At 35.1% G+C, this 12993-nt stretch overlaps 1 protein-coding gene across 1 annotated transcript in view; it reads left to right on the forward strand.

Annotated features, from left to right (window-relative positions):
• EPS8 (epidermal growth factor receptor pathway substrate 8) overlaps positions 1-12993 on the forward strand; it is a 179222-nt gene that overhangs the window by 24746 nt on the left and 141483 nt on the right. The window lies entirely within an intron of this gene.

A 12993-nucleotide genomic window follows, 5' to 3' on the forward strand; every position in this document is an offset into this window, starting at 1 on the left:
CCTACTTGAACCATAGGATACCATTAAAAGAAGCAATCAGCACATTTTTGAAGTCCCAGAAGGAAAAGAGAGGGAGAAAGGGGGCATGAAGCTTATTTAAAAAAAAAATAATGGAGCTGAAAATTTATCAAATATTGGGAGAGAATTAGACATCTAAGTTCATGAAGTTCAATCTCCCCAAGATTTCAACCAAAAATAATCTGATCCTAAACACATAATAAAGTGGTCTAAAATCAAACACAGAAAGCAAGAGGGGTGCCTGGGTGGCTCAGTCAGTTAAATGTCTGACTCTTGATTTCGGCTTAGGTCATGATCTCAGGTAGTGAGATGGAGCCCCGTGTCGGGCTCTGCCCTGGGCGTGGAGCCTGCTTAAGATATTCTCCCTCTCCTCACTCCCCTGCCACCCTGCCCTGCTCATGTGTGCTCTCTTAAAAAAAAAAAAAAAAAGCAAGAGGAAAAATGTTCCTGACCTACAGGGGACCCCCACAAGGCTATTAGTGGAATTCTCAGCAGAAACATTGCAGGCCAGGAGAGAGTGGGATGGTATATTTAAGGAAAAAAAAAAACTGCCAACCAAGATTTTATCCAGCAAAGTTGTTCTTCAGAAATAGATAAAGACTTTCCCAGACAAACAAAAGTTGAAGGAATTCATCACCATTATACTTGCTTTATGAGAAATGCTGAAAGTAGTTCTTCAAACTGAAATGAAGTGATGCTAATTAGTAATAGGAAAACATACGAGAATATAAAACCCACTGATAAAGCCAAGTATTTAGCCATTTTCAGAATGCTGTAATACTATAATGTAGTGGTACATTAACTTATTAACTCTAGTACAAAGATTAAAGGACAAAAGTATTCAAAATAAATATAGTCATTATACATTGTTGATGGATATAAATTACAAAAACAGGTAAATTTTGATATCAGAAACCTAAAATGTGTGTGTGGGGGGGGGAAGTAAAAGTGTAGTTTTTGTCTATGATCAAAGTTAAGTTCTTATCACCTTAAAATACATTATTATATCTATGAGATATTCTTGTAAGCCTTGTGGGTAACCATAAGCAAAAATCTACAGTAGGTACACAAAAGATAGAGAAGGGAATCAAAGTATAATATTACCAAAAATTATCAATTCACAAAGGAAAGCAGCAAGAGAGGAGGAAAGGAACAAGGGAACTACTAAACAGCCAAAAAATAGTAAGATGATATTAGTAAGTCCTTCCCTATCAGTAATTCTTTTAAATGTAAATGGATTAAATTCTCCAATCAAAAGACATAGATGGATGAAAGGATTAAAAAGACAGAACAAGAGCTAACTATATGCTGCCTATGAAAGACTCACTTCAGCTTTAGCAACACACATAGGCTCAAACTGGAGAGTTGGAAGGTATATTCTATATAAATGGAAACCAAAAGAGAGAAGAGGTAGCTATACTTAATATCAGACAAAATAGGTTTTGAGTTAAAAACTATAGTAAGAAACAAAGAAGGTCATTATATAATGATAAAGAGTGAATTTATCAAGAGGATATAAAATTATAAATATACATATGCACCCAACATCGGAGCACTCAAATATATTAAGCAAATACTAACAAATCTGTAGGGAGAACTAGAAAACAATACAATATTAGTAGAGGACATTAACACCCTATTTTCAATAAAAGATAGATAATCCATACTGAAAATCAGTAAGGAACCATTGGATTTGGACAATACTTTAGATCAAATGGATCTAACAGACCCACGTAGAACATTCCATCCAAAAGCAGAAAAATAGTCTTCTCAAGTGCACATAGAATATTCTTCAGAATAGATCGTATGATAGGTCACAAAACAAGGCTCAGTAAATTTAAGAAGATTAAAATCATACCAAATACCTCTTTTGACCACAGTGATATGAAACCAGAAATCAGTAACAGGAGGAAAGCTGAAAAATCTACAAATAGTGTGGAAATTAAACAGCATACTCCTGAATAACCAATTGGTCAAAGAAGAGATTAGAAGGGAAATAAAAAAAAAATCTTAAAATTATAACAGCATACCAAAACTTATGAGACACAGCCAAAGCAGTCCTAAGGGGAAAGTTTATAGCCATAAACTCACTGAGAAAAAGAAAAGTCAACAACCTAACTTTAAACCTCAAGGAACTAGAAAGATAGCAAATGAACTTCAGCAGAAGGAAGATCAGAGTAGAAATAAATGAAGTAGAGACCAGAAAAAAACAATAGAAAAGATCAATAAAACTAAACTGGTTTTTGAAAAGATAAACAAAATTGACAAACTTGATACATCACTAATCAGGGAAATGCAAATCAAAATCACAATTAGATAATACCTCACACTTGTTAGGATGACTTCATCAAAAAGACAAGAGATAACAAGTATTGGTGAGGATGAAAAGGGAGAAGAGGGAACCCTTGTGAGCTGTTGGTGAGAATGTAAATTGGTACAGTCATTATGGAAAACAGTATGGAGGTTCCTTAAAAAATTAAAACCAGAACTATCATAAGATCCAGAAATCCCAGGCTGCCTGGGTGGCTCAGTCGTTAAGCGTCTGCGTTCGGCGCTTGTCATGGTCCCAGGGTCCTGGGATCGAGCCCCGCATCGGGCTCCCTCCTTGGTGGGAAGCCTGCTTCTCCTTCTCACACTTCCCCTGCTTGTGTTCCCTCTCTTGCTATCTCTCTCTCTGTCAAATAAATAAATAAAAAATCTTAAAAAAAAAAGAGATCCAGAAATCCTGATACTGATTAATTGAAGGATGGGAAGTTAGGATCTCAAAGAGGTATCTGCACCCCTGTGTTCACTGTAACATTATTCACAATAAGTAAGACTTGGAAACCACCTTAAGGGTCCCTCCACAGATGAACTGGTAAAGAAAAATGTGGTGTGTATATATATGTGAATATATATATATGAATATATATATATGAATATTATTCCTATATATTATCAGCCAGTGGAAAGGAGAAAATCCTGCCATTTGTGACAGTGTGTATAGATTGAGGGCAATGTGTATAGAGAAAGACAAATACTCTATGATTTCACTTAATATGTGGAATCTAAAAAAGCTGAACTTAGAGAAACAGGAATAGAATAGTGGTTGCCTTGGCTGGTTGTGGGGCAAATAGGGAGATGTTAGTCAAAGAGTACAAACTTCCAGTTATAAGATGAATACACCATATATAGATATGAACACCACATTGTGACTATAGTCAGTAGTACAGTATTATATCCTTGAATGTTGCTAAGAGGATAGATCTTAAATGTTCTCACCACACACATAAAAATGGTGATTACTTGAGGTTATAGAGGTATTAACTAAAGTTAATGTGGTAATCATTTCACAATATACAGTATGTGTATCAAATTATCACATTGCATACCTTAAACTTGCATAATGTTATTTGTTAATTATATCTCTGTAAAGCTGAAAAAAAGAGAAATGGTTGTAATATTCAAAATTCTCTGTGGAAAGATTGGCAAATAGAGGCATGAAGAAGATTTTTTAAATGATTAAGAAATATCTTATAAAATGCTGTAAAATATATAAGTGGTTACAAAAATATTTTAAATTTGTATACAAATGGAAATAAAAGTAATTAAAATAATTTAAAATTACTTTAAGAGGTACTTACTCTATTATCTAGAAAAGTCATGTATGTGGAAAAGCTGTATGTTATAATTGAAATGAATTGAAGAGTGATCTATTATGATATTGAGAGGCTATTATTTGTTCACTTATATTTATACCTCACTAGAGGTATACATATAACTTTTTGAAGAGTAGTAACTTTATTTATTTATTTATTTTTTAAAGTTTTTTTTTTTTTTAAAGATTTTATTTATTTGACAGAGAGACACAGCGAGAGAGGGAACACAAGCAGGGGGAGTGGGAGAGGGAGAAGCAGGGGGAGTGGGAGAGGGAGAAGCAGGCTTCCCGCTGAGCAGGGAGCCCGATGTGGGGCTCGATCCCAGGACCCTGGGATCATGACCTGAGCCGAAGGCAGACGTTTAACGACTGAGCCACCCAGGCGCCCCGAAGAGTAGTAACTTTAAAAAAAACTTTCCTGTCCAGTGCCAAAGTTAGGGTCTGGTTTATTGCAGAGATTATAAATGTGTTGACTGAGTACTGAAATAAAGTCTCATGCTTGAAATTATTTTCCCAAAACATTCTGAAAATGTTATGTTCTCAGGGGAGTTTGCAGAAGTTTTTTTAATCCCCAATAGAGCTGATTTATAGGGACTAAAGTTTTCTGTTTTCATAATAGGAACAAGAACCATAAAATCCATCCGAGAACCCGAGAAACATATCCTACCTTTATTGTTGCCAAAACCTCTGTAATGATATTCTTTCTAGCCTTTCTCATGTGTTTAACAGTCTGTTCCACCCTACACCCTCCCCCCCTTTCCCCATAAGAGAGGTTTTCATCTCTCTTTTCCCTTTGCTGATCCAGGGGTAGAAGAATTCTTTTGCCAAAAGAAGATACTATTTTTATCTGATAAAGTGATTAAGTTGGTTTATCTCATTTCAGCTGTCTTGATCTTAAATTATGTTTATGCTATTTAAATTCTTGTTTTGTGGATACAGTTGACTCTTGGACAATATGAGTTTGAACCATACTCCACTTATATGTGGACTTAATTTGATAAATACAGTATAGTGCCGTAAATTATTTTCTTTTCTCAAAATTATGGTTTTCTTAATATTTTCTGTTCTGTAGCATATTTTATTGTAAGAAAACAGTATGTAATATATATATATTATATATATTAATATAACCTGCAAATTATGTGTTGGTCAACTTTTTATGTTATTGATAAGACTTCGGGCCCATAGTTGGCTATTAATAGTTGAGTTTTTGGGGAGTCAGAAGTTCTATGTGGATTTTTGCCTGTGCAGCGGTTGGTGCTTCTAACTCCCACATTGTTCAAGGGTCAACTCTCTTTTGTTTAGCATCCAAACTATTCCCCAAAGTCTCTAACATCTTGATAAATTGATTTTTTTTTTCAGATCATCTACTAGAGTGATATGGCTGATATTAAACTGAATTAGAGAATGGTGGTAAAATATTCCCAAATTAAAGCATGAAGGTAAAAAAGCTTGAAGGACAAAAATTTACTCAGCCATGTTTCATGGGATAGTTTTACTCCTTCTGGTGACAATGTGTTATCTTGGGTTGCTTGGGCTAGGACTTGTCTTTGGTTGATGTCCAAAAGTTAAGCTCCCTTGTTTTGGTAGGGAGTGGGTCGGACTCCACAACTCTCTAGAGAACAAAGTTTTTCCACTCCAAAGTGCTAGCCCTGTGCTTGTTCCAATCCTCATTTGGTGTTTGGGCAAAGCTTACTCTTCTATTCAGTGGCTTATTGCCTAGAGTTTGAAAAGAAAGTTATTGGATAATACTTGAGTTTTGTGTTTCTTTGTCACTTGAATGACTTGTATATGATGGGTATGTTTTCTCTAATTCATTTCCAAAGGTATAGAAATAAAAGGCAGGGTGAAGCAAATGTGGACCACAGTGTCTTTACGATATCTCATTTGAGTTCATGATGAAATTGTACAAAATAAATTCCCCTCCTTTCTTTTGTATTTTGAAATTAGCTCTCAATACTGGCACAAATAATCCTTACAGTGAGTTAGCTCCAGGAATAGTTCAATTCTAGGGAGAATTTCTAGCCCATTATAAGAACATAACTGTGACCACTTCTTTCTTTGCCATATCCAGTTGGTTGCCAAGTACAGCTATTTTCAAACTGAAGTTTACCCTTGCTTTTGCCTTATATGCCCTACTTTCACTATTTTAGGGCCACATGACTGTTTTCTTTGTTTTTTTTTTTTTTTTTTTTTTTTTTTTTTTTAAGATTTTATTTATTTATTCATGAGAGACAGAGAGAGAGAGAGAGGCAGAGGGAGAAGCAGGCTCCCAAAGAGCAGGGAGCCCGATGCGGGACTCGATCCCAGGACCCTGAGATCATGACCCGAGCCGAAGGCAGACGCTTAACCATCTGAGCCACCCAGGCGCCCTGTTTTCTTGAACTATTACCTTCTAAGTGGTCTCTACATCTGCCTCCATCCTACTTCAATTTATTCTTAAGTACTACTTCTAGATCAGTTTTGCTGAAGCTGAGCTTAGATCATGTCGGTCCATTACTTAAAACACTGCCAACAGAAGCAGGTTCAATTTCAGCCCTCCATAACCTGGTGACCTCCCTTCATTTTAAGTTTAGCCCCGCTACCCTCTTTCCTATGAATTGCTGATTAGCCAAGGTGAAGTACTGTGCACTTCTCCCTGTCCTCCCTCAGTCTTTCCAATTTCTCTGCCTTTAGTATCTCTCCTCCCTCTTTTTACCTGGAATATGTTTGACTTTATCTTCATGTGCAAATTGAATCTGTCATTGGGCAAATTTATTCTGTGCCATCATGGGATAATCTTTATGTTCTCTGATAAATGTTCTCCCCATATGTTTTCTCAGGATCCTTTGGCATTTCTTTTTAACATGTACTGTATATATATACATCTTACCTTCCACCAGGTATTAAGCTTCTCCAGGGGAGGCTCCATATCTAATTTCTACTTTGAGACAAGTCACAAGGCCTAGAGTGGTGATTTTGTGTGTGATAGGCGCTCAATATACATGTGTTAAATGATGAAATAAATGAATTCCTGTCTTGTATATTCCATTGTGAATTTTGTACCAGTAACACCTCAACTCTCAGTCTGAAAAGGAAAAATGTAATAGTGGCCACAATTTTTATCGAACCTAAATTGAAATACTCTGAAAAAGTTTAATCATGGAGACAATCAGAATGTACTCTGTTATTTAGAATAAAACCTCTGGCATACATGCCTGTTTTTCAAGTTCTTATAAGGTCTTTTAAATGTAGGCTATGATTATTCCCTTTAAACATCTCACAGATTTGTAAGTTGAACCATTCATTGTCTTAAAGTAGTTTATAACTGACTCCATGGAGAAACTGAACTGAAATAAAAGGCCAGCAAAGGTGAGAGTATTTCAATTTTACATTGAAATGTAATTGTGGAAATATTTAAGGGAATCATTCAAAATTTCATTTAAAAGGGGCGCATGGGTGGCTTTCTGTCCATTCCTGTCATTAGAGTACAGTTTTCAAGATTTGTGTAAAATAACAACCTATGAATAAGACAGTGAGATCTTTCTGATATTTTCATTTAAAAAAACACTCATGAAAAGGGCCTCAAAAGCCATGCTTTAGTACATTGTTTTTATCATGTGCCATGGTAATTATGAATTTTTTAAAAGTATGAATAATGCTATCTATTCTTTCCCTGCTTTTTTCTAATTCATTTTGCACATTTTCAAAATGTGGTAAAGTGAATTAGATTCACTGTTGCCTATTAGGGTATTATTAAGTGATTCTTAATCCAGGTTTTTATAATGAATCGAATCCAATTAAAAGTATGAAAATTACAAATAATTATGGCGGTGGAACTATTTTGGATATTATTCAGCTGCTCGGAGTAAAACAAATAAAACTGGAAGAACCTTTGAAAAATAATGAAACATGTCTTTGGTCAGCATGCTCAGGAAATTTTTTTGTACTGTGTTCAGTTCATTTTGCTGTGTACTCAGATTCTGGAGAATGCTAGCATTAGACAAAGGACTGAAAATATGGTTACTATTTAGAGATGTTCATTGTTTGAGGAGAAATTCAACAGAATCTTGAATATTCTCATGACATGTATAGAATAATTTTACAGAGACTATTTTAAATCATAAGTGCCTTTTATATGTTAATATCTTAAAATGTATCTTGCTTTTAAGATATTTCTGTGGGAATGTTTTGTTTTAATTTTTGCCAACAATAATGTCTTATACCATATTTGTTTGAACTTTTGAAAGTTAATTGATAACCATAAAGTTAGTTTGCTTATTTTACCTGAAAAAATTTTTTTTTTTTTTTTTTTTATAGAGAGATAGCGTGAGTTGGGAGTCTTTGGGGGGGCAGAGAGAGAGAAAGAATCTTAAGCAGGCTCCACACCTAGCATGGACGCGGGGCTCAGTCTCATGACCCTGAGATCATGACCTGAGCTGAAATCAAGAGTTGGGTGCTTAACTGACTGAGCCACCCATGCGCCCCTTTTAACTGAAATTTTGAATGATTCCCTTAAATATTTCCACAAAAATGCATTTTTCATTTATCTCTTCCTTGTTGTATGTATTTTAATGAGAATCCTGGATAAAATTTACAGAAGTAGAATTGCTATTTTGTCTTAATGATGGAGGAATGATTTATAACACGTACCTGATTATATCTCTTATTTTGTGTGCTTTTTGATAAGTATACACCAATTTATTTTACCAACATTATTCTATAGAAAGATAACTCCTGTCCTTCTCTTTTTGGTTCTTGGAACATAAAGTAAATGTTTGGTTTAACTTGAGGGCATATGGAAAAGGAAATGGGCTATTTCTTCACAAAGAATTTAAGAATCTTCCAGAGAATTATTTGCCACTGCAATTATGAACAGCTGTAGCTGTGCCTAATTTTTATTTTCTATTTTAAATGCTCAGTGATTTTAATTTCATCTGTAAGTGTTAAAAGTATAGTCTGATTAAAATAGTATGTGTCTAAGAAATGGTTTTGGCCCATTTAGTTTGTTTTTCCTTTTTCTTTTTCGACCTAATCAAAAGCCGCGTAAACCTAGAAAACCTGCAGAGAGTACCAGACCTTCTCTTTTTGTCTTTTTTCACTATTGTATGGTATTTTCCCGGGTTTCATTGTTAAGATGACTTCATGAGACAACTGTCAATATTGTTTAATGTTAGCTATCCACCTATATGGGTAGGGAAAAAGTTTTTCCTATATGGGTGTGTGTGGATGGATAGCCAAAGAGATTATATTTGCTTGATTTGACATTAAAATTTTTTCCCCCTTTTAAAAAAATTGGGTTCTGATAATTTTGTGACTTTTAATGTATCAAGAATCCAACTTTTAAAGTGGTATTCTTTAATTAATATTTGGTAACTACTCCATACCCGACTTTGTGTATTTTGCTAGGAAACTGCTGTAGTCTCTTTTAAAATTCACAGATCCCAATCTTTACCCAGTCCCCCAGGATTATTCAGTAATTAATTGTATAACCCAGAACAGTCTTTAAAAAGTTGGGTATCTCCAAGATTCCTTCCCAGCTCTAATATTCTACAAGTCCTTGATTTTAATCTATGTCACTTCTCAACTACAGTGGAAGAGTAGCACCATTCTAATTTTTTGGATAATGTTTATCATTTCTTTACATTATTCTAAATCTAATGGAAAACTTTGTTTGTAAAATAACAACCCAAAAATATCTAGCTTTTATTCTCTGGGAAAAGATAATTCTGTAATATATTTTTCTACTTGATATGTTTTTACGTTGGGAAACCCTATGGGGAAAATACATTTCCAGACAGCTTGAAACTGACAAATGGGCATTTTGACAGGTATTCCTGGAAGGAGTGCTATAGCCAGCAATCTTTTAAATTTCCTTATTACAACAACTATGTTTAGTAGAGACTAAGACATATCACAATTTGAAACAAGTATTTGATGTTGGGGGGTGGGTGAATATAAAACTTTCTTAATGTATTGGAAAAATAGAGCATTTAGTTTGCTCTTATGAAGACTAGAGAAACTCACAGTGTTGGTATAAAGTACTTGTTTATGGACCAAGCCCGACCTGTTATTGTGAACTTTTGTGTTTTCCATTCAGTAGGATGTTCCTTTTTTTTTTTTTAAAGATTTTATTTATTTATTTGAGAGAGAGAGAATGAGAGAAAGCACATGAGAGGGGGGAGGGTCAGAGGGAGAAGCAGACTCCCTGCCGAGCAGGGAGCCCGATGCGGGACTCGATCCCGGGACTCCAGGATCATGACCTGAGCCGAAGGCAGTCGCCTAACCAACTGAGCCACCCAGGCACCCCAGTAGGATGTTCCTTGAGGAGGGTTTCGTTTGTACCGCTCTTCCCTGTCATTTAATGGGCTTGTCCTGTGTACAACCTGTGGCTTTAGAATAGAAAACTTCAAAGTAAATTTTATAGCAGAAACAAATTTTGTGGGTTTTTTTTTTTTCCATAAAATACCACTGGTAAGCAGTATTCTCCAGACCTCAGTGGAACTAGTCTATTTCTACAAAATTAATTTGTGAAAAAGGTGGCAAGAACTCTCTTGATTCTATTTATATCTCATTCTCTTTCCATTTTGTAAACTCATTAGCATGGATATATATTTTAAATAACAGTCTTTAGGTGCTCCTTAACTGTATAAACACACTGTTATTTTTTGAGTGTACTACAAAAAGCCATCATGCAGTCTCATTCTTCACTTCACACCAAACCTTAGCTGCTGCCATTATATTTCTCCACCATCATCACCATCGTCATCGTCCCCTTTGTCAAAAACCAGGGATTGCTGTTTGATCTGTAGAATTTGAAAAGTATAAATCTGAGAATCTTAAAATGTGAGCTGGTCTTTAAGGTTAGAGGAAATGTTATGAACATCTACAACTTAAGACTAATTCCTTTTGGTAATAATGATTGAATGATTTCTCCTATTTCGGAAAATCAAGTCAGATGTATATATGAATGACCCTATGGAGTCTTATTTTGTATGTTTGAGCCTGGATGAAAATCAGTTTCACTTAGCTTTTAACTTGGACAAGGGTCTCAGGGTCAGTATCACATTCTTTTTTTCTTAAACTTCTTTTTTAAAACACCAGCACAAATCACTGAAGAGTATTTATTTCTCTGTTAAAACTTTTCTCCAAGTGTAGGCATGTATTTAAAACAAAAATACTATATGAGATTTATATCTCATTTATATGAGATTGCTCTGATTCCTTTAACTCCCTGTAGACATTTTGAAAAGCACTTCTTTGTAATGCTAATGATCACACTTCTTTTTTTAAAATTTATTTATTTTTAGAGAGGGAGAGTGAGAGTGTGGAGGGGAGGGACAGAAGGAGGGGGAGAGAGAGATTCCCAAGCAGACTATGCGCTGAGTGTCAGGCCTGACGCAGGGTCTCGTACCCCTGAGATCAGGACCTGAGCCAAAATCAAGAGTTGGTGCTTGACCGACTGCGCCACCCAGGTGCCCGGATCACACTTCTTTTCTGAAGAAATTTGTTTTCTTCATTTTTTGTTTTTGTTGGCCTCCTGTTGTTTATTTCTCCCTCTCCTATCCTCAATAATTTCAGTGTCTCATACTTTTTTCCTACTTTGTCACATTGAAGCTTTACCAAGCCCAGAAAATACAACTTTGATGATTTACACTGAGTCATAGACTTAAGAAAGAATAGGTCTTCAAAGGCCTGTTCATTTTAGTTTTCATAAAATCAGTCCATCTGTGGTCCTGATGGCTTTTGTTTGATATTTGTCCTCTCTCCTACTAATCCTGGCAGGTTTCTTAATTTGCTTTTGCCTAGAACCATGTTGATTTAAGTAGATTGTCTCTTGACCTCTCATCTAGCTACAGCTAACTTTTTTGATATAGTATCTTTTATACTCTGGCATTGTACAAATACTGTGCTGAGTATTGTTATGGATAAAAAATGAAAAAGTCATGGCTTGTTTCACAGTACCAGGGAAGCTACTTGGGAGATAAATCATTTTGTATAGTTTAACAAAAAATGGTAGACATAAGTAAGTGGAGGAGGCATGGGATAGGTATATCCTGAGTGTGAAATGTGTCTGGAATTTGTGACTTTGAAGTCTAAACTAGAACAGTGGCATTATGGCATGGAAGAGCCTCCCTAAAATTTTGTGCCAGGCTAAAATGGGACAGAGAAAGGAGGGTGCCATGTAGCATGTGTCTGTGTAGCCTTGTGAATTTACCTTTTTTTAGTTTTTTTAGTTTTTAGCACCTAGCTGAGAGGAGCATCATTACCTTTACAAAGCCGCCAGAGTTTAGAATCTTTGAGTATTTTCCATTAAGGAGCAGAGGCCCCTTGTTGTAAACCCAGCACAGTCACTGTGGTGCAAGGTGGTAGGTTGCCTTGCATGTCAAGTCTGTTCCTGCCTCTTATTCTCATGCCCTAAGGATCCATTGTTGGAAGACTAAGCAACAGTGAGGCTATTTCTGTATTCTCTAATAGGCCCAGTCTCTCCGTTTAGTTTGGAACTGATCCAGATGTGCCATCCTTTAGAGTTGTTAAATATTATATTCCACATTTCATTGCCTTCTTCGTTTTTATAACCAACTTGGAAGGTTGGGTGTTTGAACCCAGTCAGATGTCATTATCTGATATCATTAGCATACATACCTATTCTTCTTATTACCCAGCTATGATTATGACTTTTTCCTAAAAAAAAAAAAAAATCTATTTTAAGTTGAGTTAAATTTATATCAGAAACATCTAATTATAATTTTATAGTGAAAACACAACCTGAGGTTTAAGAGGGCTTGAGAACTTTTTTAGTATATGGAGATTTAACTTGCTGATTCTCGTATCTTTCTTTTTATTTATACATTTTTCATTTCAATATAATTCTTTTTTTGTATATATCTTAATTGATTCGTATTAAATACTTTAGGCCTTTAGTATTTTATTTATTGTGTAAAATCATTTCTGTGTTGAATCAGATCAACATTCTAAAAATACAGCTAATTGCTACATTGAAAACATGATATAACTAGGACGTTAACAAGACCTAACGTGGTGATCATTTTGCAACATATAAAAATATTGAATCATAATGTTGTATACCTGAGACTAATACAATGTTATATGTCAACTATACCTCAATAAAAAGTATCTGGAAGTAGTAAAAAAATTTTTTCAAAAGCATGATATAACTTTATTTGGCAGGGAGTAATTCTGCTTCCCAATTGACTAATAAATGTTCCTTTTTCTTTCTTTTTTTTTTTTTTTTTTAGTAATCTCTACACCCAATATGGGGCTTGAATTTACAATCCCGAGATCAAGAGTTGCATACTTTACCTACAGAGCCAGCCAGGCACCCCCCTACAGATGTT

This window comes from Neomonachus schauinslandi, chromosome 5, assembly GCF_002201575.2.
Source record: "Neomonachus schauinslandi chromosome 5, ASM220157v2, whole genome shotgun sequence".
NCBI classification, from domain to species: domain Eukaryota; kingdom Metazoa; phylum Chordata; class Mammalia; order Carnivora; family Phocidae; genus Neomonachus; species Neomonachus schauinslandi.